Here is a 9,106-nt window from a genome sequence, read left to right as displayed (position 1 = left end):
TATCCCTTCCTGAACTCATGGTGATCGTGTTTACTGTCACCAGACTTTGCGGGAGTTCCGCATTACATATTGCCACTGGATCCCAGATGCGTATGGCAGTTGACAGCTTTCGAGGCACCATCTTCAACTAGTGCGATGCTATGTTGGCCAATGTGAAAGGCCAACTGACCAGAGCCAAGAACGGACAACTAAAGACCTTTGGTTATGGGGCTTTGGTTGTGAGCTTTGGTCTGGAGAGGGTTCCCATGTTGATCCCACAACACCTTACTGTTGGAGCTGGGCTTCCTCGAGAGCCCAAACTGATGCGATGGGTCGCAGTTATGGCCCGTCATCCGGACGAGGGGACAAAGGTTGTTCGATTCAAACCTGAGTATTTCCAATGGTTGGAAAACCAGGTTTTCTCTATTCAGGACTTCCCTTACGCTGGGGTAGATTTTCGTGGTGACCCAAACATGGCTCTTCCACCAGGAGAGCAGTGGGATGACTTAGGTAAAATCATTTTCAACATTTTTCCTATTTTAATTTTTTTATTATTTTTCCATCGTCCCAAATCTAATAGTAAAAGTTTCAAATGCAGATGTGGGTCCACAACGACCAGCCGTTCTCTGGCCTTATGAAGAGGAAACAACCAGTTGCAACCGCGCCAGCCCCACAGGACGAATCAGCAAAGGTTTTGGCCGAGTTGGAGGGTCATCTCGAGCGCTTGACAGGAGATATTCCAGAGACCACTATAGATGACATTCCTCGTCGACTTCAGCGCTATGTGATTGGGGTCCTAGGACGTTTTAGGAGGTTCCTTTGCAAGGTGGCCCGTGCAATGGTTTCTTATCGAGATCACCACTAGTGATAGGATGATTGCCTATTGTGGGCACATATGACATTTTTGTTTTTTGTACTTATCATTTTTGCCAATCATAAGGTGTTTTTCAACCTATGATCGAGGACGATGTATTTTTTGACACACTCCTATATATATATCACTATTACTGGCTTATCTTGTAAATCATGTTATGGAATGGTTTTAAATTTACATGTATGATTATTGCAAATGTCTACTTAACATTCGAGAAGCAATTGCATCTGCTAATGTATTTAAAGATCTTGGAATATGATGATATTCAATATAATCAAATTCACGTTCCAAGAGACGCACTCTCAAAAATAATCTTAATAACACTGGATTTCTAATGGCATACACTCTATTAAGCTGTAATACAACAAGTTCAGAATCTAACCTCACTATCAAACTCCGAATCCGAAATGAAATAGATTCAGATAATAACTCAATCACTGCACTATACTCGGCAATGTTGTTCGTTGTTTTCCCGAGGCTTACCCCATGCATAGATACTAACTCGTTAGAGGGCGAATAGATAACCCAAGCTGCGGAAGAAATGTTCCGTGTATTACGACAAGCACCATCAGCGAAACCAATGTATGTTTGGAGAGGCATCGACATCTGCAATATCAAGAGTAAAACCAAGATAAGCAGGAATAATGATGAAAAAACACTCTCTAAGCTAAGCACACTGTTTAAACTAAAACACACCAGCTAGAAAGAAAAGCTATCCTAACTAAAAATCTCCATACCCATCCTTTAAGCATAATACCTCTTCAAGTAAAGACCATTTCTAGGTTTACCCAAGAGTCCCCGTCAAAGTCTACCAATTCATAGGCCCCTTTTGCTAGCTTTCGCTTGACAACATAGGGACCATGCCACATAGGAACGAATTTTCCAGCGCCTAATTTATCATTAGCTTGATCGTAAACTAAGACTAGATCTCCTTCCGAAAAATTTCGAGGGGTCACATTTCGATCATACTGAGCTTTCATACGTTTTGCGTGAGTCTCGATCACCGATGCAGCATCACGTCGATTCTCATCTAATTGAGCCAAGTATAACAAACGCTTTTCCTCTTCGGAAGTGGCTAGAAGTAACTCGATGGCCATTTGCAATGATAGGATTTCGCATTCAATGGGTAACACAGCTTCCAGACCATAAACTAGTTGGAAAGGAGTGAACCCTGTTGATGTGGTTACTGAAGTTCGGTACGCCCAAAGCGCTGAAAATAGCATGTTATGCCAATTTGATCGATGAATCCCAATGATTCGTCGGATCATGATGACTAAGACTTTGTTGATGGATTCAACCAGACCATTAGCTTGTGGATAATAAGGGATTGAACTATCGTGACGCAAACCAAGCTGGCCTGTAAGTTCGGTCATCATAACGTTTCGAAAATGAGGCCCATGATCAGTGATTATCGCTTGTGGGATACCAAACCTAGAAATTATATGATTGAATACGAAAATTACAGTTGTCTTGCCGTCTGCCTCAAATGTAGGCATCGCCTCGGCCCACTTGGTAAAATAATCTACCGCAAGGATGATATACACATGCTCCCCGGCCGAGTGAGGGTTACATGTAATAAAATCGATACCCCATTTGGCAAAAGGACCAATGGCAATAATAGGGTGGAGAGGAGCAGGTGGAGCGCGCATCTTTCGATCAAAAATTTGGCAGTTGTGGCATTTTCGGACCGCGGTAATACAATCTTTAAACAAAGACGGCCAGAAGTAGCCAGCGAATATCTTTTGGGCTGTGGCATACCCAGACATATGACTGCCACACGCTCCAGAGTGACAGTCATTTAGAACCCTTTCAGCTTCCTCGTGAGTTAAGCAACGTCAGAAAACAGAGTCCGGCCCACAGCGATAAAGAGTATCTCCAATAATCCTGAATTGTTGGGACTGGAATCGTATTTTCCGACGTTCCGACCTTGAAATTTCTGGCCGAAAGGATTGTGTCTGGAGATAAATGATGATATCCCCATACCATGGATCTAAAGTGCTGGTTAGAAACAAGGATTTGTCCGCAATGGGCTCCTCTGCCACAGTTTTCGTGTCAGCATGTAGGAAGTCACACATTGACTCCGCAAAAACTAAAGATTTCTTAGACTTAGATTTCTCAAATTCCAAGTCGAACTCCTGCAGGATAACAATCCATTTAGAGTACTTGCCCCCTAGCAATTGCTTGGTCAAAATGTAGATCATAGGGTTGCAATCCGAAATGACTGTAGTTTTACGTAGTAAAATGTAGTGACGAAAACGTTGGACAACTTGAACAGCTGCCAATGCCAATTTCTTCACATGTGAGTATTTTAGCTTAGTTGGATTTAAAGTTCGACTAAGGTAATATATCACATGTTCAGTTCCGAATTCATCTTCCTGAACTAAGACCATTCCAATAGTGGAATGAGAGGCGGCGAGATACAAGAAGTAATCCTGGTTGTAATTGGGAGGATGCAATAACGGTGCATGGGTCAACCCGTGTTTTAGTGCATCAAAAGATTTCTGAGCTATCTCATCCCAATAGAATGGAGTATTCTATTTCAACAACCGGGTAAAACCCTTTGTAACCTCGGCGTAGTTAGGAATGAATCGTTGTAAAAAGTTTGCTTTCCCTTGCAAACTTTGGAGTTGGTGAAGACTCGAAGGAGGAGGAAATTTGACAATAGCTTCGACCTTCGAGGGATCGACGCGAATGCCGATTTTCGAAACTACAAACCCCAGCAATCGACCTGTTCCTATACAGAAAACACATTTTTGTGGGTTCAACCGAATCCGATAATGCCTACACTTCATAAAGATTGCTCGTAAATAGACGAGGTGCTCAGCTCGATGTAATGAATGAGCTGGCAAGTCATCAAGATAGGGTTGCACAATGTGCTTGATGTCATGAAACGCATAAGACATGGCCCTTTGAAAAGTTGCTCCGCCATTCTTGAGCCCAAAAGGTAACTTGCAATAAGCAAATGTCCCCCATGGACAAATGAAAGTCGTTTTTGGTTGATCGGCAGGTAGAATATTGATTTGATTGTATCTGGAAAAGCCATCCATGAAGGAGAATATTTCTCTGCCGGCACAATCATCAATGATTTGATCGATATAGGGAGTTGGGTAATTGTCCTTTGGACAAGCTCGATTAATGTCCCTATAATCGATGCATATTCTTATTGTTCCTTGCTTTTTGTTAACTGGAACAATATTCGATACCCAATCCGTTAACGGGATCAGATAAATGAAACCTACTTTGAGTAATTTTTCAACTTCTGCTTTAATTGCAGCAGCTTTTCTTGGGTGAATCTCACGCAAACATTGCCGGACGAGTTTAGCGTCCGGGTAAGTATTGATCTCATGAACAACAATCGTGGGATCAATTCCTGGCATTTCCTCATAGGACCAGGCAAACACGTCGCGGAATTCTTGAAATAGGGCCTTCTATATTTGAATTTCGTCATCTGTACATGAGGCACCTATATGAATGTTCTCAACAATTCCAGGCTTAACCGAAATGTCAATAGGAATAGTTCGAGAGATGTTTCCCAAATTTAACTCTGAATCAGGATGTTTCATTGGATTCTAAGGTTCCTTGACATATTCAGTCATAAAAATTGATGAAAAATCATTTTCAAAATGATCATTCTCGGGTAGAAACGAAGATCTGTGATGGAGGTCTTCCCATGGTAAATCATCTACACATAGGATTTCACGAATTTGCTCATCAGAGTGAACAAGTTCAGAAAACGTGATTAAATCCGAGCTTGATGTGAAAAGTGATTCCTCACGGACCACATTCATGAAGTCAATTTCGGTTGAAGATGGGTCGGTAAACGATTGCACGGCCTCATACGCAATTTCATATGGACTCAAAGGCATGACATCACCAAATGAGTCTATCTCAGATTCAGAAGGAATGATCCAAGGATCATCATAAACAATGGTGTCTGATGTAATCATATGAATGGTTGCAAATGAAGACGATGCGTTGATTGGAGGAAAAGGAAAAGCTCCCAGTAAACCGGCATCTTTAACTAGTCCTACTCCAACATCCTTATACGGGATAGTCGTTTTACCGACATGTTGAATACTTTCAGAAGAGGTTGGGTCAGATGAAAAGTAAGCCAGCTGGTCTATTGTTACGATCTTTCCATTATGAGGAAACTTTATAACCCGAAAGACCGATGAAACGACCGCTGTCATAGCGTAAGACCAACTTCGACCCAATAGAAGGTTGTAATCTAGAGGGGCATCAACCACCTCCACATCTAGATTAATAGTTTTTCCTTCAACCCCTATAGGAAAATCCTGTAGAATGCCAAAAGGATGAAACCCACGGCCATCAAAGGCCTTTAAAATCGTCGGGGATTGATTTAGCGAAGGAGAACCAAGCGATCTCCAACACTGTATCGACATAATACACATTGAGGCTCCCTCATCAATCACAGTCCGATGAATAGGTCTGTTTTTTACTATCACTGGAATCTAGAAAGCCATTTGATGAGGTAAGCGTGGTGTACTATTTTCTAGATCGAAAATTATTAGGTTCGAGTCCTGAACGTCAACAACTCCTATAGCCGACAAAAGTAATTTACGATGTGCTGGACATGATTGCAGCACTTCCAAAGCCGACATTCTGAGGGTGAAACAGCTAAATCCTCAACAATGTTATAGTTCTGAGCCACTCTCGCATGTGGATTGAAAGCTGACTTTTGAAGTATACCCTTGGCGGGCGGTTTGATTACCAAGTCTGGATTAGGTTTCTTGATCTGTAGTGGATCGGAACCAAGAGCTGAGGTTGATGGATTAGAATGAGAAGATTCTGCTTCTTTACCATCAACATGACTTTTACTACCATAATCATGCGATCGAGTCGCAATCCTAACATGGGACATCATCAGGATGGGTTCTTCATTGGCACTCGAGGAAGAACCTATCATCTTACTATCTTGAGCTGGAAAAGGATCCTTCAAAACAGCAGGCATTTGGGAACATTTGACAATCTTCGCAACCTTTGCACGATGAGGGCAGTCCCTTGTAAAATGTTCATCGTCACAAATGAGACAAGGATAACGAGGTTTTCGTTTTTCATCATTGGATTCCGCTTTTTCAGGTTTCTCCTTTGAATTTTTGTCTGTTTTATTCTTCTTCTTCCCTTTCTTCTTGCCACTGGATTTTGATTTGGTTGTAGATGACTCTACAACGTGAATATCGGTAGAAATCTCCACAGCAAAATCTCCTGTCTGGGAATCAGGCAAGGTTATGATAGGAGAAGAATTCTTGGAAGACTTCTTCTTACTCTTAGTGTTAACCATACCAATCATACCATCAGCGGCATGAGATCCCGAAGGAGCTGCAGCGATTTGATTTTTCTTGGGAAGATCGGGGATTTTCTTGTGTAACGTACCTGACTGAGTATAGACCAAGTCAAGGTATTGTGCCTGAGCAATTACTTACTCCTCAGTAACAACTTCGGCTTTAGCTACATCTTCAGTGATCTTTGGCAACAAAGACTTTACAAACCACTCAGCCAAAATCTGATTCGGAATAAAAACCTTCACTAAACGCCGTCGACGTCTCCACTCATGAATATGATCTGAAATGTAAGTGGACGTCGATTGCTTTAACGAAGTTAACAATTCCGTGCCATTGTCATATCTAACTGGCAACTGAAAATGAGTTAAAAACGAGGTAGCTAACTGACTAAAATTATAAAAAGTGCCTCGCGGTAACTCAATGTACCACTTGGCCGCAAGACCAATTAGAGTGTGCTGGAAAAGTCTTAGACGGATTGAATCATCTGAAATGGAGTTAGACGCACACCAGAGGTGATAAGTCATCACGTGGTTCGACGGGTCCTCTCCTAATTTGCCTTTGAACTTAGGAATATCACTAGGCAAATTATTCGGCATTGGTGGCCAATTGATGGGATCGTTCATTAGGCGCGACAAGTCAGGCAAGTCCAAAGTTTCAATAAATGGTAATTGACAATTAGGGTTCCTAAAACTCTGGGTCATGAGACCAGCCCCAGGAGGAGGATATCCGGGATAACTAGGAATAGGAATTGCATTTGGGATATTGTATCCTCCCGGAAAACTAGGATTAACCGGATTGTACTGGGGTTGCTGAGGTTGTTGATATGTGTACCCAGGGTACGGTTGATATTGATAGAGTGGCTACTGCACAGCAGGACCGAATTGGTATTGTCCCTGGTACGGTTGATAAGTAAATTGTGGCTGACTTGTGACAACCGTACTTGAACCAGGTTTTCCTATAGGCATCTGAACCGAAGTTTGAATCGTGGATCCAGACGGTGGTAAATATATCTGAGGAGTAGATACAGGAACAGTAGAAACCAGAGCTGTCGATACTCCAGAAGTAGGTGGGGTAGATTTAATAGATGTTGCGGCAGTTGCAGCAGTCGTTTGAGGCGGAGTACGAGGCGTACTAGGCCCAGGCTGAGAAACTACCGAAGGCACAAAAGTTTGAATATTAGACTGGACAGGTTGCTGGGGTGTACCGGAAACTAAGGGTTATCCAGTTTGAGATGACAACTGTACATTTGGCTGCAACACCTGTTGAGTTTGCGATAGATCCTACACTAAATTCATTCCGGGGTACGGACCCATAACAGGTTGATAATATTGAGGACCATAACCGGGTTGAGGGTAAGATTGATAATTCAAAGGCACATTTCCCATTCCTTGAACATATGATTGACGGGAGGGTGGTTGGAAACCTTGGTTCGAGTACTGACCTTGGGGTTGATACCCTTGAGGCACGTACTGATACTGGGGTTGACCTTGAGGTATAAATTGATACTGGGGTTGACCTTGGGGTACATATTGAGTCTAGGGTTGACCTTGGGGTACGTACTGCCCCGCAGGTATGTACTGTCCTTGAGGTTGCCCCCTAGGTGCAAATTGGGTACCTTGAGGTTGCCCCCCAGGCAATAATTGAGGCTGCCCCCCAGGCGGTAACTGGCCACCTTGAGGTTGAGGATTGGGAATAGAACCTAACATCATGAGAATATCTTCTACGCTCAACGGCTTAGTACCATTGCTTCCAGTTAATAACCCTTGTTTAATGGGTTGAGGAGATGTTCCTGAAAAAGTACGAGAGAGTGACTCATACCCAGAGGGAACAAAAGGACCGCCGTACAAAAAGGTTTCGGGCGATTGAGTAAACATGGACGACTGTCTTGACATATTTAACGGAGGATAATAACCTCTAGGTGTTGGGTGATAAGGAACACGAGGTGGTGAAAAACTTAACCCTGGGTTTTCTAAAAAATTAGTCAAAGAAAGATACCAAGTACTGCTCCTAGGTGGACTGTAAAAAATTGATTCACGCTCCCTTAGCTCAATGACAGGTTGATTTTCAGGGATAGGGATGCCTACTTCTTCCGGAGTAGCAAGTTCTTCAATAGCTATGAGTCCAGAAGGAAGATCTTGGGTGATTACTCTTTCTACCCTAGGTGAACCAGGACCACTAGAAGCTGGAGAAGCAAACCCCGATGTTGGAGTAGCAGCAAATTCACTTTTAGGTTCAGATATTTCAGGTTCCTCACCTATATCACTAGTAGATGAAAAGCTACCAGTAATTTCGGAAACGGATACTGATTGCGGATTATAATCTGCTACTAAAGCTTGAAAATCAGGATGTACCACCAAAGAAGACTCTCCTTCTTCAGGTGACCCAACTCTACTGTCTCTAGGAGTTACGAGGACTTTCAAACCTTCAAGCTGGCTCGGTGAAAACTCAGGAGGTTGGCCCCGAAGTCTACGGGACTTCCTCGATAATTCAGCCACGGTTAAAAACTTTTAACTACTTCACACGCAAACAAAGTAAAATCTCAATGAAAACCACCTAAAGCCTCTAAAGAACCAAACAAATTTGAATCACACGCCTAAAGAATCTAGGAGATCAAACACACACAAATAGTAACTTTCCGTACTGAAAACACTAGTTGGTGACGAAATCCAACATCGCAGAGTTCAATATAGAAATGGCAGTTGGAACAGTTACCCTGGCAACCTGCTTAATGAATAGACTGGCACAAGTTTCTCTACTTAACCGTCTCGAGTGAAGAGAACCCCCCAGAAAATCCAAGTGAGTCTAGCCGACGTCTGCTCCAGGTACAGTGGGATCTTCCCACCACTGTCACCTTAGGAAGAATCCTAAAGAATATGGCCACTAAGGTTACCAACTGAAACAAATATACCTGGGGGAACAGTCTACGATCTGATACGCACTCAAGGGCAGA

Source organism: Pinus tabuliformis, chromosome J, assembly GCF_031772625.1.
Source record: "Pinus tabuliformis cultivar Carrire ecotype Pingquan chromosome J, CPIR1, whole genome shotgun sequence".
In the NCBI taxonomy this organism is placed as follows: domain Eukaryota; kingdom Viridiplantae; phylum Streptophyta; class Pinopsida; order Pinales; family Pinaceae; genus Pinus; species Pinus tabuliformis.
Note: the sequence above shows the minus strand (reverse complement) of the source record.